The following is a 9288-nucleotide window of genomic DNA, read 5'->3' on the forward strand; positions in this document are numbered from 1 at the left end:
GAATTTTATGGAGTTTTACTTAAATTTATGGATTAATTTAAAAAGAGCTAAAATTTTTGAAATATTCTTCCCATCCAGAAGCATGATCTGACTTTCCATTGAACCAATTCTCCTTTTATTACTGTCGGGAATGCTTTGTAGTTTTCTTCATTTTTTGTTCCATGCATTTCAGGTACACAGCTAGCTAGTGTATGCCTAGCTACTTTATGTTCTGAATGCTGTTGGAAAGTAAATTTTTTGATTATATTTTCTATTCTCTTTCTGCCTTTTGTAGTTTTACGTGTGCATTTTATATGATTTCATTTTCTGTCCCTTCTTAGCATACCAGTTTACAACTAAACCAAGTCCAAGTGTGTGTATATATACACACACACATACACTTTACCTTTTACACCATATTTTTACTGTCCCTTTTCTATGTTTACATATATTTAGGTACACAAATACCGTTGTGTTACAGTTGCCTACATTATTCTGTACAGTAAGGTGCTGTGCAGGTTTGTAGCTTAGGTGCAATAGGCTACACTGTCATGTAGTGTGGGTGTGTTGTAGGCTATACCATCGAGGTCGTGTAAGTACTCTATGATGTTTGCACAATGACACATTTCTCAGAACATATCCCCTTCTGTAAATGATGCAAGACTGCATAGATGAATAAGCATACATAATGGAGTACATTGTTTTAATTTATTATTGTAACAAATTGTTATGTTCCATGTCCGTTAAAAATACGAAAAATAAAAGTTTTTATGTCTCTTCACTTATTCCTTCTTCCATGTTCTTCCCTTCTTTCTGTAGATCCAGCTTTCTGACCTGTTCTTTTTCTCCTCTCTAAAGCACTTCTTTTAACATTTCTTACAAGGCAGGTCTTCTGGCAACAGATTTTCTCTATTTTCATTTGTCCAAAAAAGTCTTTATTTCCCCATCGCTTTTGAAGGATAATTCTAGTGGGTACAGAAATCCAGGTTGGTAAGTTTTTTCTCTTAATACTTTAAATATTTCATTCAACTCTCTTTTTGCTGGCATGGTTTCTGAGAGTTGGATGCAATTCCTGTCTTTATTATTCTACAGGTAAGGCGTTTTTCTTTTTCCTCCAACCCTTTCAGCATATTTTTATCTTTGATTTTTCTGAAGTTTGAGTATAATATGACTAGATGTAGGATTTTTTGACATTTATTCAGCATGATGATCTCTGAGCTCTCTGGAACTATGGTTTGGTATCTGACATTAATTTGGGGAAATTCTGCCATAAGTGTTTCAACTATTTCTTCCTCTCTTTTTCTCTTCTTCTTCTGGTATGGCCATTACACATATCCTACACCTTTTGTAGCTGTCCCTCAGTTCTTGAATATTCTGCTCGGTTTTTTTCTTTCGGTCTTTTTTCTCTTTGCTTTACAGTTTTAGAGGTTTCTATTGATCTTTCCTCAAGTTCAGAGATTCTTTCCTCTGCTGTGTCCAGTCTCCTAATGAGCCCATCAAAGGCATCCTTCATTTTTGTTACGGCGCATTTGAGCGCTAGCATTTCTTTTGGCTCTTTCTTAGAATTTCCAGCTCTCTGCTTACATTGCCCATCTGTTCTTGAATGTTATCTACTTTATCCACTAAAAAGACCTTAACATATTAATTATAATTGGCTTAAATTTTCAGTCTGATAATTCCAGCATCCTTGACATATCTGTGTCTGGTTCTGATGTTTGTTCTGTCTCTTCAAATTGTGTTTTTTGTTTTTGTTTGTTTTTGCCTTTTAGTATGCCTTGTAATTTTTCTTTATAGCTGGATGTGATGTGCTAGATAAATAGAACTGCTGTAAATAGGTCTTTAGTAATGTGGCAGTAAGTAGTGGAGGGGGGGTAAGCATTCTATAGTCCTATAACTAAGTCTCAGCCTTTTAGTAAGCCTGTTTCTCTGGGCTCTGAACTTCACGGTGCTTCTCAGTTTTCTTCTCCCCCTTTCAATGGGACAGGATGGCTAGAGTGGGCTGAAGTTGAGTATTTCCTTTCCCAAAGATAGTTAGGCTCGCTTAAAACCCCAATAGATTAGGCTTTGTTTAAAAGTTTCTCCTGAGGGGCAGACCTTGTTAAGGACAGAACGTCGTGGTGTATTTCAAAATGGTTCCTTTTCCCCTCTTCCTGCTGATAGGGAGTTTTTCTTTGATATTCACTGTGAGAACCAGGTAGGGCTCCTGAAAATAAAATTCACAAAAGTGTGTAGAGTGGGCTGGGGTGGGGTGGAGCATGCTATGACTGACTTCCCTGAAGTTTTTAACTTGTCCACACTGAGCCACCATCAATTTGTCAATGACAGTTCAGATTTTTCTACCTCAGCACTGAGTGCTGTGAAAGTTTTTGCTTGTGGGTTTCTACTCCAGTAAGTTGTGTTCTCTGTATCCACCTGTTTGTCTCTCCAATTGTGGAGGCAGCCATTTGCCCTGTGAACTCACTTCTCTTATGAATCTGGGAAGAGTTGTTGATTTTTCAGTTTGTTAAGTTTTGTATTTGTTGTTAGGATAGAGTGGTGAATTCCAAGCATAGTATGTGCCAGACTAGACTGAATATGGTCTAATTATATTTTCTAAGTGACTATTTTTAATATAAACTATAGCTGTTTTAATTAGTTCATTTATTACTGGACATTATTCTAAAATAATATAACTTCTAAGCTGATTTTCCTTAGTTTTCTACAGAAATAGCTACATCAAAATTACTGACAATTTGCTTCATCTCTTAAAAAATATTTTTTGTGTGTAATTGCATAGATTTACATTTTTATTATAGAATGTTTTAAATAATAGCAATAATAATGGTCATTCTCGAGATACTTGTAACTTTAATAGGAATATGAGTTCTAGAGTTTCACCATTAAGCATATTATTGGTTGCTAGGTTAAAATTAAGATTTGTGTGTTGTGTGTGTGTTTGCATATGTGTGTGTGTGAGAGAGAGAGAGAGAGAGAAAGAGAGAAAGAGAAAGGAATTTCCTTTCCATTATTATTTTACTAAGAAAAGAATGTTTAATTTTATCACAAACATTTTTTCAACCTTAACAAGAAAATAGTATGGTTTCATCCCTTGATCTAATGATTTGATAAAGTAATTAAATTGACATATACTAATATTAACCTCATGATTTTAATTTCTAAGCCCCTTGTTCCAAACAATGATGATTTGATAAAGTGTAGAGGAAAGAGAGAGGCCTAGAGATGGAATGTTTGGCTTTGCTCTTCATCTCCAAATGGGGAACAATTTTGATATTAATACCTGAATACTTGACACTTAATTAATCCTATTACTATTTTATTAAAAAATTGTCAATTATTACACCACTTCAAATTCATGAATCGAGCTGCTATTTTGAGATTTAAAGGCACCAAAATACCAAAAATTGGTAGCATAATTGAAATATATCCTAGGATCCCAGAACCCCGGGCCACATGCTTTGCAATGGACCATCTCAACTGAAATTGCAAGTTTATCAGATCATGGGGTTACTTGGCTATCAGAACATTGTCTTGTCATTTGAACAGTGAAGGAACATTTTAGAAGCTTGCACTAAGTTACTATTATAACAACAAAAAACACTCAGGATTTCCAAGTCAACCAATTTCAAGAGCAGACCTTTACACACCATGAAGCCCCCTTCCCTGTTTGATTTGACCTTCTCCACCCTTGATGTTTCTTCCATATTTAGTGTTAGTATGACTTTCCTCAAAAACTAGGTATTTTCTAGTTTCCCTGTGGCAATCTCTTCTTTCCATCCTTCCATAATCATGAAAGGATATGTTGTTCTCTTATACTAAGTGCCAGAAAGTGTCCTAAGAGTGGGACTTCAGCAATGAATAGTCCCTGTGACATAGCGAGAGTCCCTGATGTCAGGGAGTTTCCAAAAGCACATCAAGCAAAATTAGTTATATTGTGAAGCACAGCTAATTTTGAGAGTTGCTATTAGTGAATTACCCACAGAGGAGCTGTGACTACACGGTGGCCTCCAAACAGGTCTGACCCCAGCCTTTCCCCCGGTTTACTGAGTCTTCACGAATAAACAGACATGAGGACGTCTCCCTCTCTTCTTAAAATTCTTCTTTGGCTCTGCATTTCCCATGGATTTTCTGAAACTTCGAAGCTTAGTGAGCAAGACATTTAGTGATCTACCTTGTGTACACTTTGCCTCTATCATCTCCTTTCTCTTGCTACCCTAAACCTGAAGCTCCAGAAACTTCAAACCATGTCTCATTTCTCAAATATGTTCTGTTCTTACACATCCATGCTTCTGCTCTGCCTGGAATGGACTCTTCCTGCCCGTTCTTCCTTCCTCAAGTCTCACTGTACATAAAGCTGTCTCTTAGTCTGCTTCCTTCTCTGTGCTCCAGGAACACTGCACTAACTTTTATTATTTTTCTTATCACTGCATTCTAATCACACCTTTCCCTTTCTCCCACTAGAATATGAGCTCCGTGAGGGCAGTATCCCAACACATCAGAAAAATGGGTCAACTAAATTCATGAATTAAAAGTGAATGAGTGGACGAGAAAACACTTTTTTAACGTGTAATGTTCTTCAGAAATTTCAGGAATGATTAAGTTATTATTATGGGAAAAAATGATTATGTTATGAGATCAACTTCAGACTGAAAAGACAACACATCTTTTGATGCTACAATATTCTGAAGTCACTGCCTCATCACCCACCCTTTCATCCATTTATCGATTCATTTATTTATTTTTCCACAAAGTTATATCAGATGCCTAGTGTTGGGGGCCAGGATGAGATGACCTTCAAATGTTTATATTTTGCAAGTATAATATTATCCAAGGTGGGCCAACTTGTAGATCAGATGAACTCTGATACATTCAGAGTTAAGTTTGCCCTGCTTAAAAAACAAAAACAAACAAACAAACAAAAAGTGTTTCTATGGAAAGCAGAGTTGACTGAGTAAGGGCAGCCAAAACAGATTCACCCTGATTAGACCAATTAGCAAATGTCTTTTTTACTTTCTATATTTTTTTTTCTAAACTAAAGATATTTCTGTTTTTTTTTATGAGCAGCAGCAAATAAAATCCAAATTTGCTTCTGATTTTTCACTTTTATAATTTAAAGGTAGCCTAACAGATTTTTGTGGGACGTATTTTTTCCCCTTAATTGCTCCAATATGGAAAATGCTCTGTTGGCAGACTCAAATGACAGATGTCTTTTAATGCACTGCCATTTTCACTTGTGTAAATAATTATGGCTTTTTTTCTGCCTGAAATTCGTTGCTACAGTTTGTCACACACAGAACACAGTTTATCTGGGAACCCACTTCCTCTCCAACCCAACAAAAAAAGAAATAAGTTTTCTTGGTGGATCAAACACATTATTCCTTCAAGGTTCTTTGTGGTCACTGACTTAACAAACTCACTTAAAGACCCTAAATGTCTATATCCCACTGAATTCCTTGGTAGTTTTTTTTGTTTTAAACTAAGAAATACTTAGCAGTATGTTCTATTCTCTATGTATACCCTACCAACAAGGAGAAAATTATTGTCAAACAAAAATGGAGGGAGAGTTGATTGTAAGAAACGTGATAAAATAGAACAATGAAAAATCTATTAATGTCAACTGCACATTTAGATATCTCATACACATACTTGAATTTCACACATGCGCACAAGCATGTACTCACACTATGTTATTTTTTTTATTATACTTCTTTGCGGATTCTTCAGTATGAAAGGCATTAATTGAAAGAACATGATCACCCCCTTCCCTAGTAGTGTGTTGCTCCGTGATTCAGTTGGGAGACATCAGAGTCTTGGGTCAATCTTTTTCATTTGTTTTTTATAGAATTTACTTCATTGCAGCATTTTCTTCATTCCAAAATAATTGGGGACAGAAAATATTTCTTTTTGCCTCTAGCACATTGGTTTGTTTTCTCAGGGAGTGTGCACTCATGTGTCCTTGTGTGTGTTTCTGGAAGTGCTGTGGGAACAGAGCTGTTAAATGAGCACCCTTGATTCTTTGTGGGTCTCTCCGGCACAGAATTCTTAGATTTCTAAGAGCTGTTCTTTTTTCCAGAACCTGAGTCTATTTGGCTCTAGCTATAGGCTATGATGGAGTTCATCTAATTAACCAACCATGTTGGGGAAATTTGATAAAAAGAAACTAGCTTAATTGGCATGCAATGATACCAGTGTTCCAGGGTCAGCTGTATGCTAATGAAATACAGTGAAACCTAGAGGAGTTTGAGTTAAAATAATTGTTGTGTACCATCTATACTTCTGAAATTATTAAAGCTTAAAACTCCACTAAGACCTTTGAGAAGCACACTATATATAAATTTCACACACACACACATACATGTTTTCCATTATTCCGATATAGCTATTGCCATATTTCCAAGGAAAGTGGTGGAGTGGGACCAGAGGAAAATAATCAAATGGTGATTATACTGCTAATGAGTGGATAACTACCCATTTTCTAGTGTGTGAGAGCTTGTTACATGGTTGGTAGATCTACTTTGTCTCTGAGGTTTGAGCTGAAATGGTAGACTAGGTAGATTTGGACCAGAAGCATCTTTGTAAGTGTAAGTCTTGTCCTAGATCCTCCTAGATCTTATAGCAGCCTCTAGAGAGGAGCCCAGACTGAAGCATCCTGTGGCCTTTCTTCATAGGCTAGAATGTCTCTGATCAGGTCAAGCAGTGAGGATTCTTTAGTTTCAGAGGAGAGAGGGACAGAGGGAAAGGACTGGCTAGGAAGAGCATCTGAAGAGCTTGGGGGAAGCTGCGGGGTGACAGAAGCCTGGCTCCTGGCATGATGGTGAGAGCACCATGCACTGGTCCTTTGCTGTCATGCTTGCTAGTTTTAAGTTTCCAATGTGCAGGAGCCATACTCATGCATATATTGCCCATTTTTATCTGCTCCAATTTTTTATTTTTATTTATTTTTTATTTTTTGCTAATGCGAGTTTGGCACCTAGCACAACCTATCATCAATGGCTGTTCCTCCATCACAGTTTTCCTTTTTAATGTCAGTTTTATGTATCCCTCCATTGGGCTACATCATCATCCTAATCCTTATAATTTGCATCCCCAAACTGGTGCCATGGAGACCATCATTATCAGAAACCTTTATATTTTGTTAGCATAATGACAGAGTGTACAGGTAAAAACAGCATACGATTATGAGTCCACGCTGAAGACATAAAAAAATTGAAACTTTAATTCCTTTTTCCATTAATAGAAACACTACAATTTGTGCATGACATGTACTGGTAATCAGTGGCCTCATTTGCAAGTTTCAGCCTAAGTGGGGGAAAAATGGAACTGGTTGCATGTCTGTGGCCAGGGATGAGAACATTGATGTCAAGATGAAAAACGGAGGTGCTTGAAAAAAACATTTTTTTTATGATGGGAAATATGTTGCCCAGGACTGAAGAACATGAACTCTTATTAACTCTGGATGCCAGGCTCTCTGTGTAGACAATTGCCTTCAAAGCTGCAATGACATTTCCAAGAATTCACTTTCCTCTCTTTGCCAATAAATTTCTCTTCCTCATTAGTCAACTGTTCAAAGACAAGAGCTTCCAGAAAAAAGAATTAATATTTACTGAACATTCCCAACAGGCTGGCACTGTGCTAAATAGCTTTATGAATGGAATCAAATTTAAGCTAAAAATTATTAGTTTCATAGATGAGAATATCGAAACTCAAGACATTTACTTAATATGTTTAAAGTCGGGCAATAAATATATAGAAGATTCAAGGTTCAAACCCAGGTCTGTTTGACCCCAAAGACTGAGTGGTTTGCTTTTTAGAAGCTGTATGTAGGAAAAGGACCTAAGAAATCTCTTGATGGAAATTGTAAAATTGATGGCATATTTGTCTTTTTCTGGCTCATCTTATTGGCCATGAAGCAAATCTGACACTTTCCTGGAAATGTGTTATCACTGAATCCCTTTTGTTCTTGCGTCCTTCATAAACCTCAGTAATGGGTATGTTCAAAGTATGGGGACCCTCTCAAAGTTACATAGGGAGTAGCTGGCTACTTAATTTGGATGAAAGAGAAGCTATAGTTCAACTTAGGATGCAAAATTGGTTCCTAGTAGAGGAATTGTGTTATTGTTGTTTGTTTGTTTTTATTTTTCCATTTGTGTGTCCAGATTTGTTTTTCATGGAGTTCCTGACCATGAACCTTAGCGGCTATTTTTGATCAGTGATAAGAGTGGATCACAAGAAAGATAAGCCACAACACCGAATCCTCAGAAATGCCCTTCCTGAAAGAAAGATTGCATTCCCATTGGTACTAGGGCAACTTGGGTCTAGATGGGGAATATTTTATTGACTCAAGCAACATAGACCACTTAAGTGTCAAGCCAGGCTGTTAGACATGTCTTCTATCTACCACATTCACCTTTCCTAGCTCATTAGCTTTGAAGGATCTCAAAACTGGTGATAAGTTTTCTGGTAGAACAATTCCCTGAGCCCTCTGCAAGCAGAACACAGAGGATAAGCACTGTCTTTTGTTGCATTATTTAGTTCCAATAACAATAACAACCCTTGAGGCATGCTCGATATCCACCAGTCTCTTCATTTTGAAGATGAACAAATGAGGCTCTAGATGGGAAAAATTACCCATTCTAAAGCATATAATGAGTGAATGCCCCTAAAGACATACTTAGTCCATTTCTTTCCCACTACTTGAACTCATCTTAAAACCCTTTATGTCAAACATGGTTTCCTAGAAGAGATTTAAGAAGATCTTGAGGTCCTACTGATCTATCACTCAGAGATAGTAAATGGTTGGGTCAGCTGGGTACTTTGATGAGCTTTTATGTAATAGTTTCAGTGTATCAGAGAGGACTCAGCTATGCATAGTATGAAACATCTAGATTTTTCATGCTGGTGTCCTGCTCAGATCCACATTTTCCATTAGTGTTTGAGTTTCAATTACCTTCATGTGTTAGCCAGCCTGCTGTGATCTGTAGGTACAGTTGTGCATAGATAGTACACTGAAGAATAGATTTTAAATTATGCCTGCGACAAGTTTATAAAAACAAAAACACTCTGTTTACATTCTCTCCAACCGTGACACTAGAGGAGAAGCTGATAGATACACCAAGTACATGGTCCACCAGATATATCACCTATATTAGAAAGTTATATTTGACCAAGCAATTTAATTAATTTGCTTTTCTTCTTAAATTTTTAACATTCGTGTTTATTCATAATGGTATTAGGTATGTTTCTGATCATTAAAATGAGGTAGATATTGTAATTTTTAGGTTTTGAGAGTCTTATTGGAATAGATGACAATAT

At 36.6% G+C, this 9288-nt stretch overlaps 1 protein-coding gene across 1 annotated transcript in view; it reads left to right on the forward strand.

Moving 5' to 3' along the window:
- CDH11 (cadherin 11, type 2, OB-cadherin (osteoblast)) overlaps window positions 1-9288 on the forward strand; it is a 166345-nt gene that overhangs the window by 147619 nt on the left and 9438 nt on the right. The gene's annotated exons all lie outside the window — the stretch shown is intronic.

The sequence above is a fragment of the Propithecus coquereli genome, unplaced genomic scaffold (assembly GCF_000956105.1).
Source record: "Propithecus coquereli isolate 6110/MARCELLA unplaced genomic scaffold, Pcoq_1.0 Scaffold67, whole genome shotgun sequence".
Classification (NCBI taxonomy): Eukaryota; Metazoa; Chordata; class Mammalia; order Primates; family Indriidae; genus Propithecus; species Propithecus coquereli.